General features: G+C 50.1%; 1 long non-coding RNA gene across 1 annotated transcript; it reads right to left on the minus strand.

The window, feature by feature from the left end:
* Positions 1-1,569: 1,569 nt before the first annotated feature.
* Positions 1,570-4,150, minus strand: LOC120880354. Its single transcript, XR_005725016.1, has 3 exons — positions 3,291-4,150; positions 2,458-2,904; positions 1,570-1,809 (listed from the first exon to the last, which is right to left on the minus strand). It is a non-coding gene; the product is annotated as an uncharacterized LOC120880354 (long non-coding RNA).
* Between the last annotated feature and the right edge of the window lie 11,266 nt (positions 4,151-15,416).

Raw genomic sequence — 15,416 nt, forward strand, 5'->3', positions numbered from 1 at the left:
TAGGTTATTGTCTTCAGCAAGAATAAAACTTAAATTTATAGCTCTTACCGTGTGTCTTTCTTTAAGTCAACAGATGTCTCAGGGGAGGTCCCAGGTTTCAGGGGAGATGATGCCCACAGCCCGCTGCAGCCCACAGCCCGCTGCAGCCCACAGCCCGCTGCGGCCCTGCCTGGACCTCTGCCTTGACACTGGGACAGCGGGACCCCACCATGCCCACTTCGCTCACCCAGAAGAAGATGAGGCTTTATATTTCCTTTCCCCAGCTTGGGCTGATCAGGCATTGTCACATTACTTTCTCAGGTCCCACTTCCTGTCCCACTGAGGCCCACAGGCTAACCACCCCCAGTAACTCACAGCATTTCTTCACAGTTTCTTCTGTCTGTTCTCAGGTTATCAAACATCCAGACTGCTCCCTGGGACAGAACTCCTGCTTATGCAGGCGACAGGGATGACTCCCAAGCCTTTTTCCCTGTTGTTCGTAGTCCAGGCTTTCTGCCAGCTCACCCAGGCCGTGCCTCTCCTTTGGCCCATTAGTTTCCTCCTCTGGACCCTGCCGATCAAGGCTCAGAGCTGACTCCTGGGATCTGCAACACAGGCATCTCAGGCCTCACTCTTCCCCCTTCCCCACTCCTCACCCCACCTCTAGTCATTTCCTCTTTCAAGATGCAGACTGGGCTTGCAAGTCTGGTTAAACACCCCATCAAATCTCCTACTTCCTGTCATTAAGAAGGAGAAAAAAGGCAATTGTTCAGAATCTTCAGATGTGAGCAAATCCCAAGAGTATTTCTTTATTATAAACCGTCTTTCAGCAAAGAAGAAATTCCAGCGGCCAAAGTTTAGTATTTTTTTTCAATGAAACAGAAACAGATATTTCAATTTAGGAGCAAAATATCGTGGTCCTTGTGCCTCTCTCTTCTTTCTTGCCCTTCTCCACATGAATTTGTGACTTGGTGACATCTTTTTTGCTGATGTCTACATCTTTCTCATTCAGCCATGAAATCAAAAGATACTTGCTCCTTGGAAGGAAAACTATGACAGACCTAGACAGGGTATTAAAAAACGTAGACATCACTTTGTTAATTAAGGTCCTTATAGTAAAAGGTATGGTTTTTCCAGTAGTCATATATGGATGTGAGGGTTGGACCATAAAGAAGGCTGAGCACCGAAGAATTGATGCTTTCGAATTGTGGTGCTGGAGAAGACTCTTGAGAGTCTCTTGGATAGAATAGAGATCAAACCAGTCAAGTCTAAAGGAAATCAACCCTGAATATTCATTGGAAGGACTGATGCTGAAGCTGAAGCTCCAATAGTTTGGCCACTTGATGCAAAGAGTTGACTCACTGAAAAAAACCCTGGTGCTGGGAAAGATTGAGAGCAGGAGGAGAAGGGGGTGGCAGAAGATGAGATGGTTGGATGGCATCACTGACTCAATGGACATGAGTTTGAGCAAACTCTGGGAGATGGTGAAGGACAGGGAAGCCTGTCCATGTGCTGCAGTCCATGGGGTCACAAAGAGTTGGACATGACTTAGCATCTAAACAACAACATCTTTTTCAACCCAGTGCTTCAGACTACCTAGAAGGATTTTATTTGCCTTTCCTGTAAAGCTAAGCCCCCTCACCTTGTCCGCTTTAGCTCAGGTCAGCACTAGCTCTCACCAGGATGGCAGGCACAGCCCCTTACCCTCCGCCTATCTCTAGTCTCACTCACCCCACCTCTGCCTACCCTGCGGCAGCTGGGTCTCTGATCCTCTTGTTCTTCTTGCTCAGTGGTGAAACACTGTCTACAGCAGAGGGCGGCAAACTTTCTCTGTAGAGGGTCAGATGCACACAGTTTAAGGCCATATGGTAGACTCCGCCATTCTAGCCTAGGTGGGACTGTGTTCCAATAAAACATTATTTACAAAAATAGGCAGCGGCCTAGATTTGGCCGTGGATTGCAGTTTGCCAACCCTGATCTACAGAAGATGTGGACAGCTCAACCCGCCCTAAGACACCTTTGCTTTCTCCCTCTTCACTTCCACTTCCCACGCCCCTCTGCCACCCCGACTCCACTCGCTGCCGATTCCATATTGCTTCAGGTGCCCCCAGTGCATTGCGTTCCTGCTGTGTCTTTGTATGTAATGATTCTTCATCCTGGGCTTCACCCTTTCTCCACCTAGGAATCGCCCCCCTCTCCCTCCAGATTCAGCATCACCCCTCCCTGGGCATTTCGGTTCACACCCACTCCCAGCTGTTCACCCTTTCTGCTTCATTTGCCTGACCTCCATCAACACCAGCCCTTTTCTCCTCTTCCTTTGGATTCCATCTTGCCTTGTATTTTTCGCTTTTCCTGCCTCTCCTGCCTCCCCTCCTCCGTCTCCTGCCAGTCTCATCCATGGCGCTCCTCATTGCCCATTTCCAGCCCCTGCTCCCCACCCTCTCGCTGTGGGCCGTCTCCTCCCCGTGGCTCACTCACCTCCCGGAGGCTGATGTTCCCAGAAGCACACCTCCAGCTGGACCTCTCCAGAGCGCGAGACTCCGGACTCCTGCAGACGCCACACTCAAAGTCACATCGGCTGCTCCCGCTCGGTGTGTCCACGCCTCAGCTCATCGGCTCTCTTCCCGCTTCCCTCAATGTAAGATGGCATCTCAGGTTGGATGTGTTTTTGGAGCATCCTCCAAAGCCCCTTAGCCACAGCCATCTGTCTGCCTCCAGCCGTTCTACCCGCTCCGCCACATTGGTCCTGGGTCACTACCTGTGGTTCAACAAGACACCTCTGCCCAGGTGTGCATGAGCCCAGCTGGCCATTCAGTCTCTTCCCAGGGCATCTGGAACTGGGTAGTGCTGGTGTTTCTTCAGGTGAATTGGCCTATTCTGTGCGGGTGGGAGCTGGGGGAAAGGCATTTTCCACCACCCCAGGGCCTGGGGGAACAGCGGGAGCTGGTCTGAGAGAGAAGGAGGGCTGGGCAGGCAGAATCAGAGGTGAGAAGGCTGAGGTCAAGGCTGGAGCGTGAGGTGGCAGGGCAGGGGTCATGCGCCCACTGTACGGATGCTGAAGGAGACACCAAGGGAGGAGTAATGTGGTGCCCAGGTCAGTAATCCAGGCTTGGCCGCCCTGACCCTCCTTCCCTCAACTGGGTCCCGTGCCCCCTTAGCCTCTGCTCTGCCAGCACGGGGGTCCCCTGAATCTGAAGCCCCTCTGGGTGGCTGGACCCCCCTGCATCTCTGCAGCGGTGCCCCTCTGCTGCGCCTTCCCCTCCCCCAGTGCACTCCCGACAAAGGGTTGAGAGCCAGAGGGTTGGACTGACCTGATGGGTCTGGGCTGGTTTGGGGCCAGGCCTTTCTCAACTCTGGTCTTCGCATAACAAGGTGATGTTCTTCCTCTGGCAGCAGGGGCCCTGGTGGGGGTCTGGGTGGGGAGGGGGCCCAGACTCCTCCTGCTGCCTTTGGCTCTTGTGGTCTCTTCTAGCCTGGACTGGGAACCCAGTAGGCCCAAGACTCTGCAACCCAGACTGACACAGTGGGCAGAGACTAGGGAGGAGCACATGGTCCCAGCAGAGTAGCAGCAAGTTTGCCTGAAGTCTCCAGTGGGCCATCTGCTCCCACCGAGCAGAGTGTGCGGTCTTGAGAGAAGCAGCCAGGGCTACAGAGCCGAGCCACCGGGGACTCTCTTAAGGGAGTTCATTTTTTAAAAGGTTTGTTTTCTCTCTCTTTGGTTCATTCGGGTTGAATGTGTTTGCATATAGCCCTCTAGGCCTCTGTCCGCTGCACCCCTGCCCTCCAGACCCCAGTGAACACCCTTAGACGTAAAAAGACAAGGAATAAACAGTGGATGCAAGATGAAGGAGAAGGGGATCGGCCCTCCAGGTCCTTCAAAAGCAGTCCATCCCTCTGGGTGAGTTCAGGGCAGTGGGGGAAGCCCCCACTTGCTGTCCCCACAGAAACACTCAAGGACAGCCGGACTCAAGAAAAGTGGCTCAAAGGAGAAGCGGAATCACCTCCCCAACTGGGCCATTGCAGAGGCCACGGTTCACAGCAGGGCTGTGAAAGACCCCAGCTGGCGTGAGGACACCCATACTTTCTGTCACTTTTACCCTATAGATGCTGATTAGCAATTCAACTCTGAGAGGTTCTGCATCTTTAACTAAAAAAAAGAAAAACAACTTGGTTGGAGTCCTCATGGGGGTCATAAAGAGAAGTGAGAAAAGTGAAAGTGAAAGTCACTCAGTCGTGTCCGACTCTTTGTGACCCCACGGGCTATATGCTATTTCATGGAATTCTCCAGGCCAGAATACTGGAGGGGGTAGCCGTTCCCTTCTCCAGGGGGGTCTTCCCAACCCAGGGATCAAACCCAGGGCTCCCGCACTGCAGGCAGATTCTTTACCAGCTGACCTACCAGGGAAGAGGTGACCTCATTTCTGTGCGAAAGCACTAGAGGGGCGGCCGCTCCTGGGTGGGTGGGTCATTCAGCCATTCAGCAAGCAGTTAGCTAGAGGTGGTGACATGGATGCATTCTGTGCGGGGTGTTTGGAGGTAGCAGCGTAGGAAAGGAGCTTGGAGAGGTTAAGAGCAGGTGGGGGACGATTTGTGGCAGCTGGCCAGCTGCGTGGCTGTGGTTGCTGCTTTTACGTTAGATTGGATTTCCTCAAGCGTGACAAACAAGAAGGCCTAGTGGAACAGGCTGGCTTCCTGTCGCTGTTCAGTCTTTGCGACCCCATGGACTGCAGCATGCCAAGCTTCCCTGTCCTTCACCAGCTCCGGGAGTTTGCTCAGACTCATATCCATTGAGTTGATGATGCCACCCAACCATCTCATTCTCTATCGTCCCCTTCTTCTGCCCTCAATCTTTTCCCCAGCATCAGGGAAAAGGCAAAAAGATACGACAATGGCTTTCTGAGCAGAATCCAAACTTTGGTCAAACCCTGTTACAACTAATTTTGCATCACAATAAATATACTCTATAGTTTCAAAAAATCCTCAGACTTCAGCTTACTATTCTTTACCGCTGAAATCCTTAATATGCTCCCAAAGCGGTGAAACAGAAACCCTCGCCGCCGCTGTTCCTGCTCTTGGCTTCTGCAGGAATCTGCATTCTTCCCAGCATCGGGCGTTGGCCCCCCGGAGTCTCCACATCACGGACACAGAGGCTGGGCTGGTGCCTGGAGGCATCTGGGACTGGAGGGTTCTGTGTAAGACACTCGCCTTCTCTCACCACCGGGTGCCTGCAGGACTGTCTTCAGCGGTTCTCACAGAGATCTGTGCTCCCCGTCTCCCTCCCTCACTACCGCCCCCACACACTGTGATCAGACCTGTCCCTCCTCCCACTCCCAGTGGCTGCTCACCCCCACCGCACCTGAGGGCTCACACCTCCGCCCTCCCCTCTTCTGCTCCCAGGACGCAGTTCCCAGGACCTCAGATCTCTGCTCTCGTCTCTCTTCTCTCAGGAATAGAGTCTTCCACGTGCTCTCATCCACTCCTGAGGAGAACAGATAGCGTCAAAGGTGCGGAAATCTGTCATTTCCTGGCCTCCTCTCTCTCCTGCTCCTGTTTCATTAACCCGTTGTTCCACGGAATATCGATGGTATCCCAGAAGCATCTCAAATTCATCACATCCCAGACTGAACTTGTCCTGTTCCCACCAAATCCTTGCCCCTCTGTTGGTATTCTTTATCTCAGACAGAGATGCCCCCTCCCTCAGCTCACTCACCCAGAAACCCCGCGGTGCGGGGGTGGCATAGTTGGAGGCATGAGGCTTCCAGCTGAGCCCCTTGGTGCAAATTCCAGTTCCACCCCATCCTGTGTTATCCTGGCACAGAGGTTCTTTGGTCCTTCTGTGCTTCAGTTTCACAGAATGAAAACAGTCTCCTTACACACAGTGAGGATTAAAGGAAATGTTCCAGGGGACCCAGCCGCATAGATGGTACTCAATAAATACCAGCTGTTATTACCTCAACAACAACAACAACAACAACAACATACACACACACACACACATGCACGACCATTGACGCAGACCTGTGGGCTCGACCTTGTCTCCACATTCAGGCCCGCCCCCCAGTGTTCCACCCTCTCGGCCACACCCTTGACTCAGACCTTCATTATTTCCACTCTGAACTACTGTAGCAGACTCTCTCACCTTTCATAGTCTCCCTACTCCTGTCCAGTTGGGAAATATAGAGCAACCTTATTAAGATATAACTCACATACCACATAATTCATTCATTTAAAATGTATACTGAATGGTTTTTAGTATATTTACAGAGTTGTGTAACCATCTCCACAACCAATTTTAGACCATTTTCATGACCCCCATTAACAGTACTCCCCATTCCTGCTGCCACTCCTGGCCCTAGGCAATCTATTTTCTGTTCCTATAGATTTCCCTATTCTTGACCTTACATATGAGTGGAATCATATAATATGATCTTTTATGAGTGGCTTCTTTCACTTAGTGTGATGTTTTCCAGGTTCATCCACGTTGTAACAGGTTTTTATTCCCTTTTATGGACAAATCCCCTGGTGGCTCAGATGGTAAAGAATCCACCTGCAGTGCAGGAGACCTGGGTTCGATCCCTGGGTTGGGAAGATCCCCTGGAGAAGGGCATGGCAATCCACTCCAATATTCTTGCCTGGAGAATACCATGGACAGAGGAGCCTGGCAGGCTACAGTTCATGGGGTTGCAAAGAGTCAAGACACCCCTGAGGGACTACACATACAATGCAATACAATGGCCAAATAATATTCCATGGTATGGGTGTGGCACTCTGTGCTTGTCCCTTCCCTGGATGATGAACTGGACAACAAAGAATTATTTCCACCTTTTGGCTGTGACAAATAAAACGTCTATAAAATTCGTGTACAAGTTTTTGTGTGGACCTATGTTTTCATTTCTCTGTATACCTAGGGGTCATATTCTATGTTTAAATTTTTGAAACTGCCTAACTATTTTCCACGGAGAAGGCGATGGCACCCCACTCCAGTACTCTTGCCTGGAAAATCACATGGACGGGGGAGTCTGGTGGGCTATAGTCCATGGGGTCGCTAGGAGTGGGACACGACTGAGCGACTTCACTTTCACTTTTCACTTTCATGCATTAGAGAAGGAAATGGCAACCCACTCCAGTGTTCTTGTCTGGAGAATCCCAGGCATGGGGCAGCCTGGTGGGCTGCCGTCTATGGGGTCGCACAGAGTCGGACACGACTGAAGCGACTTAGCAGCAGCAGCAGCAACGATTTTCCGAAGTGGCTACACCATTCTGCAGTCCTCTCAGTAGTTCATGATGGTTCCACTTTCTCCACGTGATTGCCAACATTTGTTATTCCCTCTCTCTCTTTTTTAAACTCTCTCCATCTTAGTGCTTGTGAAGTGGTATTTCATTGTGGCTTTGATTTGCATTTCCCTGGTGTCTACTGATGTTGAGAATCTTTTTCATGTGTTTGTAGACCATTTGTATATCTTCTTGTGGGAAATATCTATTCAGATCTCTCACCCATTTTTAATTTGGATTATTTATCTCTTTATTATTGAATTATAAGAGGTCTTTATGTATTCGAAAAATGAGTCTATTATCAGATATTTGATTTGCAAAACTCTTCTGTTCCATGGGCTGTTTTTGCATTTTTTTTAATTGATGTGGACCATTTTTTAAAAGACTTTATTGAATTTGTTACAATATTGCTTTTGTTCTATGTTTTGGCTTTTTGGTCAGGAGGCATGTGGGATCTTAGCTACCCAAACAGGCATTGAACCCACACCCTCTAAATTGGAACGAGAAGTCTTAACCACTGGATAGCCAGGGAAGTCCCCTCACTTTTCTTGATAGTGTCCTTTAATGTCTTTTAAAAGAAACAAGTGTTTCATTTTGACGGATTATGCCAATTTAGCTATGTTTTCCCTTTGGTTGCATGTGCTTTTGGTGTCATATGTAAGAAACCATCACCTAATCCAATGTCACAAAATTTATGCTGCTATTTTCTGCTAAAAGATTTATAGTTTTAGCTCTTACATTTGGGTTTTCAAGTCCATGTTGAGCTGATTTTTAAATATGAAGTAGAGGTTCAACTTCATTATCCTGCATGTGGAGATATAATTGTCCCAGCATCATTTATTGCAGAGTGTTCTTTCTCTGATGAATTGTCTTGGCATTCTTGTCAAAAGTCAACTGACTGTAAATGTGGTTGTGTATTTCTGGACTTAATTTTCTTCCTACCCTTGTGCTATCTTATTTTTAAAAAATTAATTAATTTATTCTAACCAGAGGATAATTACTTTACAATATTGTGGTGGTTTTTGCCATATATCGACATGAATCAGCCATGGTTGTCTTCTTTATCACACAGTTTTGATGACTTACAAAGACTAAGTTTTTTTTTTTTTTACTTTTCATTTTGTGTTGGGGTATAGATGATTAACAGTGTTGTGATGGTTTCCAGTGAACAAGGAAGGGATTCAGCCAAACAAATGTATCCATTCTCCCCAAACTCTGCTCCCATCCAAGCTGCCACATAACATTGAGCAGAGTTCCATGTGCTATACAGTAGGTCCTTATGAATTATCTGTTTTAAATATAGTGGTGTGTACATAACCTTCCCCAACTCCCTAACTATCGCTTTCCCCCATCTTTCCTCCCAACAACCATAAGCTCATTCTCTAAGTCTATGAGTCTCTACAAAGAGTAAGTTAAAATCAAAAAGTATGAGTCCCCCACATTTGTACTTTTTCAAGATAATTTGGGCTACTCTGAGTCCTTTGAGTAAAGACAGTGATAAACTGGGTTACTCTTTTGCTTAAAGATCTTTTCTAGTTCCCTCTAAGACTGTGTGGCAATTGTCACAGTGTTGCTGGTTTCCCGAGCCTCCGTCGGAGGAGTGGGCTGCGTGGGGGAACCAACAGGAGGAGCCGGTCTGTGCTGGACCACAGCTGTGCTCCTCTCCTGTGTCTCCATCACTCCTGCCGAAAGGGTGGCTGAGTGACGAGTATTTGTTTTTGTATTTTTTCTAAGTTTTTTTCCTTGTTATTATTTGATTAATTTTATTTTTGACTGCACTGGGTCTTCATTGTGGTGTGTGGGCTTCTCGTTGCAGTGGTTTCTCTTTCTGTGGACCACAGGCATCAGGAGTTGTGGCTCGTGGGCTTAGCTTCTCCACAGCACGTGGGATCTTCCCGGACCAGAGATGGAAGCCATGTCCCCTGCATTGGCAGGCAGATTCTCAGCCACTGGAGCGCCGGGGAAGTCCCAAGTCTCAAGTCTTTGAATTGCATTTGGGAAGAGTCATGAGGTTGATTGTCTGGTCCTGGGGGACCCCGGGTCCTTAACACAGCGCACTTCTGGAGCATGGTGGGAACTTGTGCCTGGGCCTCATCTTACAGGCAGGCACCGCAAGCACCTGTCAGGCGCTGGCCAGACAAACAGTCCTTGCTCTCACGGAGTTCTCACTCCGGGGAAGGGAAGGGCCAGGAATGAGCAGGATAACGTGAGATCCTGTTAAAATAACAGGAATGGCCTGGAGAGCACTGGAAGAGCAACTGGAAGGTCAGGTGCTGAGATAAGGAGATGACACTTCAGTTCAGATCTGAATGAGCAGTTGGGGTCTCCCTTAGGAAGCTCTGCTAGCGTGACCCCTCCCAGCCAGCCCTGGGTCTGGTCAGCACATAAGCGTGTCCTAAGCTGACTTGTCACTTCCTCTGCCAAGAACGGCTACTTTTATTTTAGTTGTGTTCCTTTTATGGTCTCCTGCTTGTAGATGTTTTCATGATGCAACTTTATTAGGACTCACCAAGAGGAAGGGCAGTCATTCACTCTTTCACTAGAACATACGTTCCCTGAGGGTAGAGGTGCTCTGCTTGTTCCCATCTGTGTTTCCAATCTCCCAAACAAGTTCTCAGTATATATATATATTTCTTAATTTATGACCACTCTGCGTGGCATGTGGGATCTTAGTTCCCTGACTAGGGACCGAACCCACACACCCTGCATTGGAAGCACAGAGTCTTAAGCACTGAACTGCCAGGGAAGTATCTTAAGTAAATACATGTTGATTCAACTGACAGTGTTCCATCAGCTGCTACCAAATCTATTTATTGACTCTGACTCCCAACAACTGTTAAAATAAAGAAACACCCCTGTGTGTGATGAAGCGCTGATGATTTCTGGTGGGTGTTTTGTTTGGTCCAAACTTTAGACCATGCGGCACATTTCTAAATGTGGGGCAGGTTGGGGTAACTTCTTTTCCTATGAAGTCCTGTATTCTTTTGTGCACAATAGATAGTGTTTAATGAGACTGAATATTTGTTTGGAGGATTTGCTATATGTCAGGAGCTGTGCCAAGAGCTTAGTGCATCACCCATTTTAATCTTTATAACAAGCCATATGAGCCAATGAGTGCTATCATTATCCCTATTTCACAGATGAGGAAATGAGGCACGGTCTTTTCCAAGGTCACATGCCTGCCAGGTGAGGATCCGGGAGTCTCAATACAGGAAACATGTCTCTGAAACCGGTGTTTGGCACCCGAAAGCCCCTGTCCTCCTGGAATCCAGGCAGAGGGGAACCCAGGCAGTGTGCAGATGCTGTAAGAGTGTCAGCACAGGATCTGGACTCTTGATGCTGAGAGGTACCGGCTCCAGGGCTTCCTAGTGGCGGCTGCAATTCTAGCGCCAGGCCCAGCACTGCACCCATCCCCAAGAGGTGCCCCTGTGCCCAAGAGGTGCTATTCAAAGAAGACTAAGAGGTCTGTTTACACTCCATCTGAGCTGCTCTTGTTTCCTTTCCTGGTCTCTCTCTCTTTTTTTTTCTCTTCTCTCCAGAACATCTCCGATAGGTGGGTACCAAGTAAAGGGAGTTTGAAGATTTCTGACAGGCACAGTCCTTAGAAACTTAAAAAAAAAAATTTAAACAAAAGTTCCAAAAAAATACTGTTCTGCCTTAACAAAGGAGTCTGTCAGATGCGGATCTCCAGAAATTCACCAGGCTAACTTCCTCAACGCTGGGGTAGCTAAGTGGCAGGGGACTGGCTGCAAAGGGACACTACTCCAGGAAGGGAGACTTTGCTCTCTCCGCACCTGCTGTTCAAAGGGTATCTTGTTAAACCACCACTGTGTCTGTCCTTGTGAAGAAAGGGCAGCAAGTTGCACCCCTGCCACCCCAGGGCAGTCTGTTCAGCATTTGGGGGGCACCTATTATGTGCCATACCCTTGCTCTAAGGCTAGGAAAACAGACAAACTCCCTGCTTTGCAGGATCAGTTCTAGCCAGAAAAGCTGATGAATGTAAAAGGAGTGACCCCAGGGGAAAGGGCTCTGGAAAAAAGGGAAGGAAATGTGGGGTGCTGGGGAACTGTCATTTTCAACAGAGTGGTCCAAACAGACCTCACTGGGAAGAAGACATTGGGGCAAGACCTGAAGGAGAGAAGGAGGGTGCCCAGCTGTGCTGGAGAATGTTCTAGCAGAAAAGACAGCATGTGCAAAGGCCCTGAGATGGAAACCAACAGCGAGGAGGCCAGGGTGTCTGGAGCCAAGTGAGTGTGGGGTGTGTGGCAGGGGATGAGGCCAGTGGAGGGTGTGGGGGTGGCTTTGTGTATCACTGTGAAAGAAGGGAAGCCACCAGATCTTTAAAACAGATCATTGACATGACCTCAAGTTTCAAGAAGGAAAAATCAGTTGGTGGCTGTATGGAAAGCAGCCCATGGGCAGATGCAGGGTACCAGTTAGGAGCCTGTTACAATAATTCAGGCAAGAGATGGTAGCACGGAGGGTATTAGTGGTCAGATTCTGGTGTGCAGCATTTCAGAGGTAAAGCTACCAGGATTTCCTGACAAGTTAGATGTTTCTCTTTGAACACGGAGTATAAAAGTGTGAAAGACTCTGGGATTAGATTTCAACAAGTCTGGCTCTAGTTCTGGCTCTGCCTCTTGTTAGCTGTGAGACAGGATAAGCAAACCAGCCCCTTAGATCCCAGCTTCCTTATTTGTAAAAAGGAAGTGAGAAATATCTGTCCCTTTACTGGTGGGGCAGGTCTTTTTTTTTTGAGAAGATCAAAGGAGAAATGTGGGTGACCTTTCACTGTAAGCTACAGAGTGCCATGAAAATAAAGAGGTCATTTATTCACCTGCTGTTGAGTTTCTGTAACAAACAAAACCAACCCTGATGATTAGTTTTCACGACTAATTTCTAGTTGCATTTCTCTCCATCAGTGGAGTTTCTTACCTGGGGGAGGGGCTGCCAGAGGGATCAGCTGCCTCTCTCTTTCCCCCCTCTGGGTGCTGGTATGCTGGGGTTGGGGACTGTCCCCTCCCTATAACCTGCCAGAGGTGCCACGGACAACTCTGTAGGTTGTGCCCTGTCTGAGGGCTCCCGCGTGAGATGTGGTGGGTACAGACATCCAGCCTGTGTGGGTCCTGCTTCAGACCTTGTACCCTGATGCGGGGCTGCATCTTCCTGGAATGTTCTTCATTTTATTTACTTTTTTTCTCGAATTTGCACAGGACAGCTGCTGCTGTTTTTCAGTTGTGTTCGACTCTTTGCGACCCTCCATGTTCCAGGCTCCTCTGTCCATGGGATTCTTTAGGCAAGAATACTGGAGTGGGTTGCCCTCTTCCAGGGGATCTTCCCAATCAGGGATCGAACCTTCATCTTTCAGTTCTCCTGCATTGCCAGGCGGCTTCTTTACCACTAGCACCACCTGGGAAGTCCTGTGTAAGACAGAGGACCAGGCTACCTGAAAGAAAGTGAAGTCGCTCAGTCGTGTCTGACTCTTTGAGACCCCATGGACTGTAGCCTAGCAGGCTCGTCCATCCATGGGATTTTCCAGGCAAGAATACTGGAGTGGGTAGCCATTTCCTTCTCCAGGAGATTTTCCTGACCCAGGGATTGAACCCTGGTCTCCTGCATTGCAGGCAGATTCTTTAACAGTCTGAGCTACCAGGAAAGCTCCGCCCTTCCCTGGTAGGGACCAATAAAGTAATTTCCTTTTGTGTGTGTGTGTGTGTGTGTGTGTGTGTAGGTAAGCCACCTTTTTTCTTTTTGCAATTTGCTGCAAAAGTCCTTATTGTACGGACAGTTCAGAGAGGGCCTCTGCCCATAGTGATGTTGCAGAGTGAGGTTATATGGGCCACTGTGACCTTCACCTGATATAAAGCCCAAGGCTTTGGCTGGTACCACTGGTAAAGCTGGAGTTGCACTGGATAATGGTGAGGAATGAGAATAAGGATCAGGAGCTTGTCCTGCCTCCGGGGCGGCTGGCGGGTCAGACGCAGGGACTGCCTCCTAGGATGCCTGGGGCTCCTCCTGGGCCATCAGCCTTCCCTGGGGCCTGGCTTGCACCGCCTGCCTCCCTAACTCACTCTCTCTGTGCCCTCTGCTCTCTTCCCACCTTTTCTACCCCTCCTGAAATCCTGCCAGTCCCTCAAGGCCCACCTCGAATACCGCCTGCCCCTGTCACCCCACTGACGTGTCCCCAGCCGGTGAGCCCTCTCCCTGTGGTAGGGACAGCACTGCATAACCGGGAGGCCAGGCCCGTTGGAGGCAGGAGGGCTGAGTCCTAGCTCTGCAGCCTTCCAACTGCGTCAACTTGGGCACGCCACTCCACCTCTTTGAATCTGACTGTCCTCATCTGTAAACTGTGAAGGATACTCTACCTTGAGAATATAGACAACGAAGGACCCGGATGCAAGGCCCCAGAAGGGTAACGAGATTCCTGGAAAGGCAGGGGGCAGGTAGAGAGTCCCAAGTCCCCTGCTCACAGAGCCCGTGCTCTAGCTTGGGAAGCAGCTGTGCAGGGATTCCTGCAGGCTCCTCCTCCCCTAGAGTCCTCTGTGGGCCGAAAGGCAGGATGGAGACAGGCCCAGGTGAGAGGGGTATGCTGTGCCCTGAGCTGTACATGCTCTGCGCTCGGGCACTTGCGCCCCACCTTCCCTTTTGCCTCCTGACCTCGAGAGCGCAGATTCCGTAGGGGACAAGGGTGGATTCTTCCTCATCCTGTGAGCTCAACTGGTGAGCCCAGCCTGGGAGGTGGCCTACAGGTGGCTCTTTAATTGGATTGAAAAAGTGGAGTGTTTTCCCTCCCTATCAAAAAATAAAAAATCAATAAAGTGGAAGTTGGAGGAGTAGAAGGAGGTGCATTGGGAGTAAGGAGTCTTAGCCACCAGACCACCGAAAGTCCTGGTGATGTTCTGAGTACTGGGTTGAAGACCCATTGTTGTGGGTACTGTTTTGAATCCTTGGATAAGAAAGGAAAGGACAGACTGGCCAGTTGTGACTACCTGCCGCTTCACCCTGGTGTGTGCGCAGGTCCAGACTTGCCCCTAATCTGAGGAGGGAGGGCAGGGCCAGACCAGACAGCAGCAGACAAGGGAGGGGCAGTGGAGATGCCCCACAGCCCTAGGGAGACCCTGGGTCCTGGGAGGGCAGGGATTAGGGTCCCCCTGGAGGAAATGGCAACCCACTCCAGTATTCTTGCCTGGAGAATCCCATGGACAGAGGAGTCCATGGGATTGCAAGGAGTTGGACACGATTGAAGCGACTTAGCACGCAAACGCGGAGGCAGACTCCGTGGAGGTGGTGTGGAAAGGGGGTGATGAGGGATGAAGGAAAAGCAGAGAAGGCAGAGAGAGGAAAGGGGCCTCTCCCTGTTCTAAACACCAAGCCCAGTAAGATCCTTCCAAGTTCTGTTCCGGCCCCTCCGTTCAAGGGGCTGCTTGCAGGATGCCAGCCCGCTACTCGCTGAGTCAGACTCGGATGTCCCCCTGTGGGCCCCACTGCCTCTCCCACTGCCCTGCTGCTGGCCCTTGCCTAGGGTGTTGTCCTTAATGAGTCTCTGCAAGACCCCCAAGTCCCTTCTCCATGTCCTGGGGCGGGTGTACCCTTTGTTGTGGGCTGACCACCATGCCAGGCACTGTGCAGATGGGCCCCCACGCAGTGCCTCAGGGCTGCCAACTATATCATTTTCTTTCTGGCAACATTTTGGATCATTACAAGCGTCTTTGAAAAGCAACCTTTTAATTACAAGACGAATGCTGCCCATGGGAAGGGGCGTTTCCCGAGTGTTCCAGGGACAACTTGGCAGGAGGCGCTTCCAAGGGAAGCACAGAGCAACCAGACAGACCCAGTGTCTGTCCAGACAGGAGCCTAGGCCCAAAGAGGGGCTCTCAGGGGAAGAGCAAGGGCCCCTGGGGCAAACGCCCCCTTGCTCACCAGTTCCCTTGCACCCAAACCTCCCCGCCCCCCAAGGAAGTCCCTTTGGCCATAAGCCAAAGGTTGGGAGGGCTTCCCAGGTGGCGCTAGTGGTAAAGAACCCACCTGCCAATGCAGACCTAAGAGACTCGGTTTCAGTCCCTGGGTTGGAAAGACCCTTTGGAGGAGGGCATGGCAACCTACTCCAGTACTCATGCCTGGAGAATCCCAGGGACAGAGGAGCCTGGCAGGCTACAGTCCATAGG

Source organism: Oryx dammah, unplaced genomic scaffold (assembly GCF_014754425.2).
Source record: "Oryx dammah isolate SB20612 unplaced genomic scaffold, SCBI_Odam_1.1 HiC_scaffold_21, whole genome shotgun sequence".
NCBI classification, from domain to species: Eukaryota; Metazoa; Chordata; class Mammalia; order Artiodactyla; family Bovidae; genus Oryx; species Oryx dammah.